At 33.5% G+C, this 9,529-nt stretch overlaps 1 pseudogene; it reads right to left on the bottom strand.

Annotated features, from left to right (window-relative positions):
* Window positions 1–8,033: 8,033 nt before the first annotated feature.
* Window positions 8,034–8,967, bottom strand: LOC100457332 (tubulin beta 8B-like; annotated as a pseudogene).
* Between the last annotated feature and the right edge of the window lie 562 nt (window positions 8,968–9,529).

Here is a 9,529-nt window from a genome sequence, read left to right as displayed (position 1 = left end):
GAGAAATCATCTTGTGGGTATGATATTTTGAGAGTAGAAACACAATGAAGAGAGCCAGCCTTGAATTTTTATTTTGGTTTAAGCTGATATTTTTATGAATGCTTGTTATGCATGGCACAATCAGCACATAATATAATTTGGCCAAACTTATAATTGTCATAGTCTTCCTTTTTGCTTCATCAAGTTATCAGTTTTGCTCTGTAAAGAAAGTTGCGTACTTAATTAGGAATTTGCCATATTCTTAGAAAACACTTTAAGTAATCTGTCAAGATGAGCATATGTGGGTATTGGAATCACTATGCAATGTGGCAATTTAATTTATAAGATTATATTTTCAGATTGATACATGAATATATCCATTAATATACCCCAAGGAAACTCATTGTATGTCATAGGTGAATTAGAGATCCAGAAATCTAACCTAGAATTTAAAAATTGGCAAATAACAGTATAAACAGTAGAGAATACACAGATTAAGTATTTGGTCTTCATATGCTTGAAAAAGGTAATTATCATTTTTTACTTTGTGAGATGTATTCAAATACAGCAGGTTAGATTTAGTTGTAAAATTCTCATAAAAATTATTGATCCTTTCATGTGAAATGGTACTATAAAGACATTTATATACACAAGAATACAGGAGCATTGAGGCAAAAAAAAAGTTAACTATCACTGATTTTTAAAATGTCACTTCAAGCTATTTAGTACAAAAAGTGATCACTGTTAAATAGGGTGCCCAAGTTATGATAAAAAGGTGTTCTGTTTAGTAATATTAACATCTTTCATTATCAAGCATTACATTGAATTTCAAAACATGTTCACATATATTATCTCATTATCATTTGTTCTTCACTAGGTTGTCAGGTAGGATTAACACTTCCACTTTACACAAGAAGAAAAAGCTCACAAAGGTTGAGTTGCTCATCTAAGATTTCATAACTAGTTAATGTGAGAAATCTAATGAAGCAATATATAAATCTTTTTAAAAAGTATAAATTTCATTACATAAGCTTGAAAAATGTATTATAGATGAACACATGAACTAACTGCCACTAAGGATGATAACAAAGAGATTAAGGTAAAACTGTAAAATAAGTTTATCTCATTTTGTTTGTTCTTATATAGCAGAGAATTAAATGCTAGAGAACTGGAGCCGCAGATTTTGCACCTGAGTGATTAAAGAAGCCACCAAAAAAAGAGGTATACAAACACACACACACACACACACACACACACAACCTTCTGACCTATTTTGTCCTGAAAATAAACATATTGAATGAAATATGCTTTTTAAAAACATTATAAATTCATCCATTAGCTGGTAGGCAAGTGAGAATATTAAAATTCTAAAACTTAATTAAAAGCAGAAAAATATTAGTCTGCTCTTAAGATACTTTCCATACCAGATAACCTTGTGCTTCAGTTTTCACCAACTCACAGGTAAAGTGGTACAGGAAAAAAATCCCAAAGACCACCCGCAATTCAGAGTCTAATAGAATAAGCCCTCCCTCCCCAAATAAAGCTGGAGCTCACAAGTGTTTTACTCTTAGTATTAAGTGTGAACAAGAAGTAAACATATACATTCAGGGGACTAGAAAGCGAACTTGCTGGTTTTGAACAATCACGCTAAGTAGAAGAAAAAAAACTACATTTCCCTTGATAATTTATAGCAACAACGTTGCCCTCATATGGTTTTGCAGCCTACATTTTGTACTACCCGAGTGGTCCAAAGAACATCATGTTTAGAGTTTAATTAAAATTGTTCCTAATTGGAAATGCTCCAAGATGCCTGGAAGAATCAATCCCAAAACAGTTTTTGGAAGGACAAGAGGTTAAGAGAGATGGATATTAGTATACAAATATCAGAATTTTAGAAGGAGAGGAAAGGGAGAATGAAACAAAGGCAATATGTAAAGAGACAATTACTGATATTTTCCCCAAACTGATAAAAGACAATCTTCTATGGATTCAGATATTCTAATGAGTCCCAAGCATGGTAATTAAAGAAAATATACAATGCATCTGCAGAATTCAGTCTATAGAAAAAAATGTAAATGGTATGAAAAAGCAAAGTATATAGATGAAGAGACTTAAAAGAGACTTAAAAATATATTAACCAATTATAATGAATGTTATTTGATGCTGATTCAAACAAACAGTTTAATGTGGTTTGAATATTTGTCCCCTCCAAATCATATGTTGAAATGTGACCTCTAGTATTGGAGGTGGGGCCTAGTGAGAGGTATTGCATCATGGAGGTTGATCCCTTATGAATGGCTTAGCACTGTCCCCTTGGTGATGAGTCAGTTCTTCCTCAATGAATTCATATGAGAACTGGTTATTTAAAAAAATGTTTCACCTTCTCCCATCTCTCTCACTCCTGCTTTTGCCATGTGATACCACCTGCTCTTCCTTTGCCTTCCACCATGATTGTAAGCTTCCTGAGAGCCTCACCAGAAGCAGATGCTGGAGTCATGCTTGTACAGCCTACAGAACAGTGAGCCAATTAAAACTCTTTTCTTTATATATTATCCAGACTCAGATATTTCTTTATAGCAACGCAAGAATGGGCTAGCACATAGTTTAAAAGAGAAAAATGCACATTTCAAAGACTATCTGAATAACTCTTATTATGATTGTGTATATAATCATATTAAGAAGTTATTATTAAAATTTGGGAGTATGAAAATGCTAACATGGTTATGTTTTTATAAAAGAGTTTTTATCTCTTAGAGATACTTCTTAATTTTTTCTTGGAAAAAACAATACTTGGAATTTGCTTCAAAATAATCTGAGGATTCAGAAGTAGAGATGGCTATAATTATAGATAAAACAAGATTAACTGTGAGTAGATACATACTGTAATGGGATGAGCTGTATGTATGGGGATTAATTAAACTGTAATTTCTACTTTATCAAAACATAAATAAAACTATTAAAAGAAATATAAAACTAGAAAGCAGAGTGAAACTGCAGAACACCCACCTTCCTCACAAAAAATAGAGCATCTTAAAAGCAGTCAAAAAAAGACAGATCATTAAAAAAAAGACATAGCTAACTTCTCAACAGCAAATATGAAAGTCAGAAGATTTTAGAATAATGTTTTCCATGTGCTGTGAGGAAATAACTAAGCTAAATTTGCATGTTCAATGAAACTCTCTCAAAAACAAGGGGAAATAAAGATAGTTGTAGACACAAAATAGATAATTTGCAAACAAAAGATTCTATAGGAAATTTTAAGGAATTCAGTTTTAGACAAAAGAGAAATAATCCCAAGTAAATATTATAAGTATGAGGGTAAATCTACATGAAATTGAAAATAAAACTGACCGAAATTAAAATAATGATATTTTTCAAGACTTTTCTAAGGGGATCAGCAAATGAGATATAATTAAAATACATAACATCAAAATATATATGTTAGGCATTATCATAACTAAGGAGTTTTTAGGACTTGTTACTGATCAGGAGGGTAAAGAAATATAATTTTTATATTAATAATTTAAATATACATTTAAAAAATTCTAGGGTAAACACTGAAGAATAGAAGAAGAAAATAGGATGTAAGCTAGTAAGAAAAAAAAATGAAAATTACTAAATCTAAAAAGAGAGAAAATGAACAGTAAAAGGAAGACAAAATATAAAATTTTATGGTAGATATATACTCATATGTAAATAACGTGCAGTTATATACCACATAACAACATTTTAGTCAATGATGAAATACATATACCAGAATGTTCCTATAAAATAATACTGTATTTTTATCGTATTTCTATGTTTAGATATGTAGAGAAGCACAAATACTTACCATTATGTGACAACTGCCTACAGTATCCAGTTTAGTAACATGCTATACAAGTTTGTAACCTAGAAGCAGTAGGCTATGCCATATAGCCTATGTGTATAGCAAGTTATAACATCTAGGTTTCTGTAAGTACACTCTTTTATGTTCATACAATAAAATTGCCTAAAGATGCATTTCTCAGAATGTGTTCTTATTATTAAGTGACATGCTATAAATGTAAAAGGTATAACTACTCTACTTAAAAGAAAAAATATTCAGTTCATGTGGGGCACTTTTAGAGAACCACATACAAGGGCTTCCATATAAGAACATAAGAATACAGAAAGTTTAAAAGTAAATGGATGAGAAAAGAGTTACACAAGGAAAATATTAATCTAAAAAAATAAATGCAGCTATGTTAATATTAGCCAAACTACACATTAATGAAAATATATTAGTGGAAATAAAAGAGCATCAAATTATTAAAATGTAAGATGTAATTTACAGAAAAAATTATGATAATTCTAAACTTACATGCCTTACTGCATAGCATAAAACATAGGAAGTAAAAATAGACAAAATTTCAGAATAAATTGAAAAATACACTATCATAATGGGAGGTGATAATAATGTTTCTTTAGCAAAGTATCAGCGAACTATGCCACACAGGCCAAACTTTGTTTGTTGCCTCCTTTTGTAAATAAAGATTTATTGGATATCAGGCATATCCATTTATTTAAGTATTATCTGTGACTTCTTTCATGTTATGATGACATAGATAAGTAGTCATAAAAGAGACCATAAGTCTAAAATATTTATAATCTGATCCTGTGGAGAGAAAAAAAAATGCCAACCCTGATTTAAACAGTTAGGTGTTTTCCAGTAGGATGAAAAAAATCAATAAGAATATGGTAAAAGATTTTAAAAACAATAACAAGACATTTGATAAATATATAGAGAGGTTTCTACCCAATAGATGCAAGATACATATTATTTTCACAAAAGCTGATTCCAACATAAAGTATATATGGGGCCATAAAGTAAGTATCAAACAATGGGTACTCATGGATTTAAAGATGGCAATCATAAACACTGGAAACTTCTGATGTAATCACCCAACAGATACTTCCTGCCATTTCCTCAAAAAAAAATTCACTGATACTGTGGCATTGCAATAGAGAAAACGTTAAATTGACATGAGGCTGGCCCAAGCTGGAGAACTGGATTTATCACTCAAATAAGTCTTCCTGAAGGTTTGGAGGTTAAAGTTTTATGGACAGTTTGGTGAACAGGGGCTAGCAAATGGATGGTACTGATTGGTTGGAACTGAAATGCTAGGGGTGTGAAAAATGGTTCTTGTGTGCTGAGTCTGCCTCTGGGTGGGACCACCGGATCAGTTGAGTAATGAGTCATGAGTCTGGGTGGAATCAGCCTGAAATATATCTTCAAATAAACAATCTTAGATTCTACAATAGTGATGTTATCTACAGGAACAATTGTGGAAGTCACAAATCTTGTGACCTCTGGCCACATGACTCCTAAAGAGAAAGGAATTATAAAAACTACACCTGTACCTTAGCAGAGTTCAGGTTTCTCCCATAATCCTATTGTTATAGCCTTTCATTAATCTTACAAAAATGTTGTTCAGTCCCAGGGAAAGCAGGGGGTTAGTTTTAGGGAGGAACTAATATCATCTTTCCTTTCATGTTAAACTATAAACTAACTTCTTTCCACAGTTAGGTTGGCCTATGCCCAGGGATGATCAAAGACAATTGGGTGGTCAGAAGCAAGATGGAACCAACTATGTCAGATTTCCCTTACTGCTATAATTTTAAAAACACAGTCTCAGTAGAGCAGTAAGGGAGGGACACAAGGGTTGAAAAACTAACTGTTGTGTACTATGCTCAGTATCCAGGTGATGGAATAAACTCCAAGTTTCAGCATCACACAATATGCCTAGATAAGAAATCTGCAGAGGTATCCCCTAAATCTAAAATAAAATTTGAAATTATAAAAAGCAGAAATTTCAAAGAACTCAGTGACTAAAATGTTATTTTCTGACAATGACACAATTACTGAGAGATAAACCACAAAGAATAATTCAGAAAAAAATTGTTAACACTTTCATGTAACTCATGAGTTGAAGAAGTAATCTAAGATAATTTTAAATAAAATAAAAATATCAACTGTCAAAACTAATTGGATGAAATTAAAGCAGTATTTGGAATAAAATGTATAGATTTTATGTATAATCAAAAATAAGATATAATAGACTTATGCTAAGAATCCAATGAAAACCATTAAAGGCAAGCCAAAAAACGAAATCTAAAGAAATAGAGGAAATAAAAAAATTGATAGCAGAAATTAATAAATTAGAAGATTAAAAAATGGAGTAGATAGGACCAAATAGTCACAAGTGTATTTAAAAAACAAACTAATAAAATTAACAAATCACTGATCAACAAGAAAGGACAGACAGTGAAAATAAATAATATTATGAAAGGAAATGGCTACAAGTTTGCAGATACAGAGAAAATTAAAAATATTAGAGTAAATTATGAACAATTTTAAGTTTTAAAGTATTATATATAATGCATCAATTTGTAGAGAATTATATCGTACCAAAACAGACTCAAAAAGAAATAGTAAGGTAATGACAGCAACAACAAAAAAAAATGGTGAAGTAGGAAGTTACACAAATTTTCTCCTCCATATAATTAATGGGAACACTAGCAAAAGTTGACAAAATTAACTTTTTTAAAACTCTGAAAATTATTCAATGACTTGCAGCAATCTGGGGAACGTTTATTCCAGAAAAAAATAGCTAAATCTCAGTAAGAATAGCAAGCCTTGTGGCATTTAACTTGCATTATTACCATTATATTCCATCAGCTCTTCAAGGGCCTTGAAAATCAACAACCTGCCATTACGATAAAAAACAGTAGCCTGACAGCTAATAGGAGAGACAGAGAGGGAGTGAAACACTTTCAAAAACACATTCCAAGAGATATATTATTATTTGATCCATCTGATAGTTTCCTGGAAGACTCTACTCAAAAAGGCTCTTATATTTTACATGATTCAGAGCTCACCCATTACAAGCACTTTTTCCTTGACATTTTTCTCAGGAACAATCAGAGGCAATTGTTAAACATCATGGTTGCCTAAGGCAGTAGGTAAGAGTTGGGGAAAACAATAATCTAATCAAAAAGCTTTAAAAAGGCAGATAACACATGAAATGCTTATAGTGAGTTTTTGTTTTTGTTTTTTGGGTTTTGTTTTTTTTTTTTTTTTTTTTTGAGACAGTGTTTCACTCTCATCACCCAGGCTAGAGTGTAATGGCATGATCTTGGCTCACTAAAACCTCTGCCTCCTGGGCTCAAGCAATCCTCCTGCCTCAGCCTCCTGAGTAGCTGGGACTACAAGCGTGTGGCACCACACCAAGCTAATTTTGGTATATTTAGTAGAGATGGTGTTTTATTATGTTGTCCAGGTTGGTTTCAAACTCCTGACCTCAAGTGATCCACCCATCTCAGCCTCCCAAAGTTCTGGAATTACAGGTATGAGCCACTGTGCCTGGCTATAGTGAGGTATTAAAACATCTCATATATTCCAGGGTTCTGAAAGTCAATACCCATGTTTACAGCTGTGCACATTACCAGGATTGTGTACAGACTAAAGATAAATGTGGAAAGGTCCTAAGCTATTACCTCTGGCTAACACTGAGACTCTGCACAAGTAGGGAGTGAAGGCTAAGTCAGACATGTAAACATCCTTGCTGAGAACACATAAACAGAGCCACTTTACAAAGACTGGAAGACTAATTGATTCTGAGAATTTAATGTATCTCTGCCCAATCATTAAATGACTATTAAGTTAATTAAATAAGACTTCAGTGACCACACATGACAAAGAATACAGACGTTATAAAATTAGTTTTAAAGAGTAACTAAATAAAAACCAACAACAAAAATGAACAAAAAACTGTAAAAACCTGGGGAAAGCGGCAATCTGATTTCCATAATTGCCATATTTTTGTTTTACTATGAAAATGCTTTGATAGAAGTGATCATGTAGCAAGAAGAACAGTAAGTACATGCACAGTAAGACATGGCTATCAGAATATGTTGTGAGTGAATAAAGAATTCATACTGCTTTTGTCCTTCACCCAGCAACAGAAGGCTCTAGGCCACCTCCTCCTTAGTTCACTTCTCAAATTCTCCCTCCTCAGCCATGGCATCTGGTGCTATTGGTACTCAGACACCAAGTTGTTCATGTTGCTCTCAGCCTCAATGAACTCTATTTCATCCATGCCCTCACTCACATATGGGTTCAAGAAGGCCTTGCACCTAAACACGGCTGTGAACTGCTCTGAAATGCACCTGAACAACTCCTGGATAGTAATGTTATTGCCAGTGAAGGTGGTGAGCATTTTTAGCCTTGGGGGTAAGATGTCACAGACGGCTATTTTCACACTGTGGGGGATCCAATCAGCAAAGTAGCTGCTGTACTTGTTTTGGACACTAAGCATTTGCTCATCTGCTTCCTTCATGGCCATGCAGCCCCTGAAAATGGCAGCCACCACTAGGTAGCAGCCATGGTGAGGGTTGCAGGCAGCCATCATGTTCTTGGTGTCAAACATCTGCTGGGTGAGCTCAGCTATTATCAAGGCTCAATACTGCTGGCTGCCCCAGCTGGTCAGTGAGGCAAAGCCAGGCAAGAAGAAGTGCAGGTGGGAAAATGGGGCTATGTTCATGGACAGTTTCTGCAGTCAGCATTTAGCTGGCCAGGGAAGCGCAGGTAGGTGGTGACTCTAGTCATAGTGGCAGACACCAGGTGGTTTAGATCACTGTAGGGGGATGTGAGCAGCTTTAGGATTTTGAAGCAGATGTTGTAGAGAGCTTCATTATAAAGGCATAATGTGTCATCTGTGTTTTTTTCTATGAGCTGGTGGACTGAAAGGGTGGCATTATAGGGTTCCACAACCATGTCTAACACCTTGGACAAGAGCTGCACACTGAATGGGTTTATGATCCTATATGGGCACTTCTCCTGGATATTGTTGATAAGAAGGGTACTCATCTCAGATGTAGTTCCTCCACTTAGGGAGTAGGTCAGCTGAAAACCCTGCAGGCAGTCACACTCTCAGCCTTCTTTGTCACAACATCCATCATCAACTCCACCAGCTATTTAAAATGTCCAGTTTTCAAACAAAAATTATGAGACATGCACAGAAATAATGTGGCATGACACATACACAGAGAAATTTAAGGTCAATAGGCAAGCCCATAGGTCAGACTAACTAGAAAAGACTTAATTGAACTATTTTTAAAATATTCAAAAAGAAAAAAGAAAAGTTTAAAAGCTAAAGGAATGTTTGTGAACAATATCTTATCAAATAGAGAAAGTCAATAATGAGAAATTACATACAAAAATATATTCAAATAGAAATTCTGGAGCTTATACGTATAATAACTTAAAAATTACTAGAAAGACTAAACAACATATTTAAGAAACTAGAAGAAATAATAATAACAAGTGAATTTGATGATAGATCAATTCATATTATACACTCTGAGGAATAAAAAGAAAAAACAATGAAGAAAAATGAACACATCACAGACTTATGGTGCATATTCAAAATGCTAGAGAAAAAATACAGTCAATAAACAATTATATATCCAGAAAACTATCTTTGAAAAAAAAAGAACTGATGACATTTTCCAGATAAACAAAAACTGA

The sequence above is a fragment of the Pongo abelii genome, chromosome X (assembly GCF_028885655.2).
Source record: "Pongo abelii isolate AG06213 chromosome X, NHGRI_mPonAbe1-v2.0_pri, whole genome shotgun sequence".
Taxonomy (NCBI): domain Eukaryota; kingdom Metazoa; phylum Chordata; class Mammalia; order Primates; family Hominidae; genus Pongo; species Pongo abelii.
Note: the sequence above shows the minus strand (reverse complement) of the source record. Positions and strands in the feature narration are given on the sequence as shown.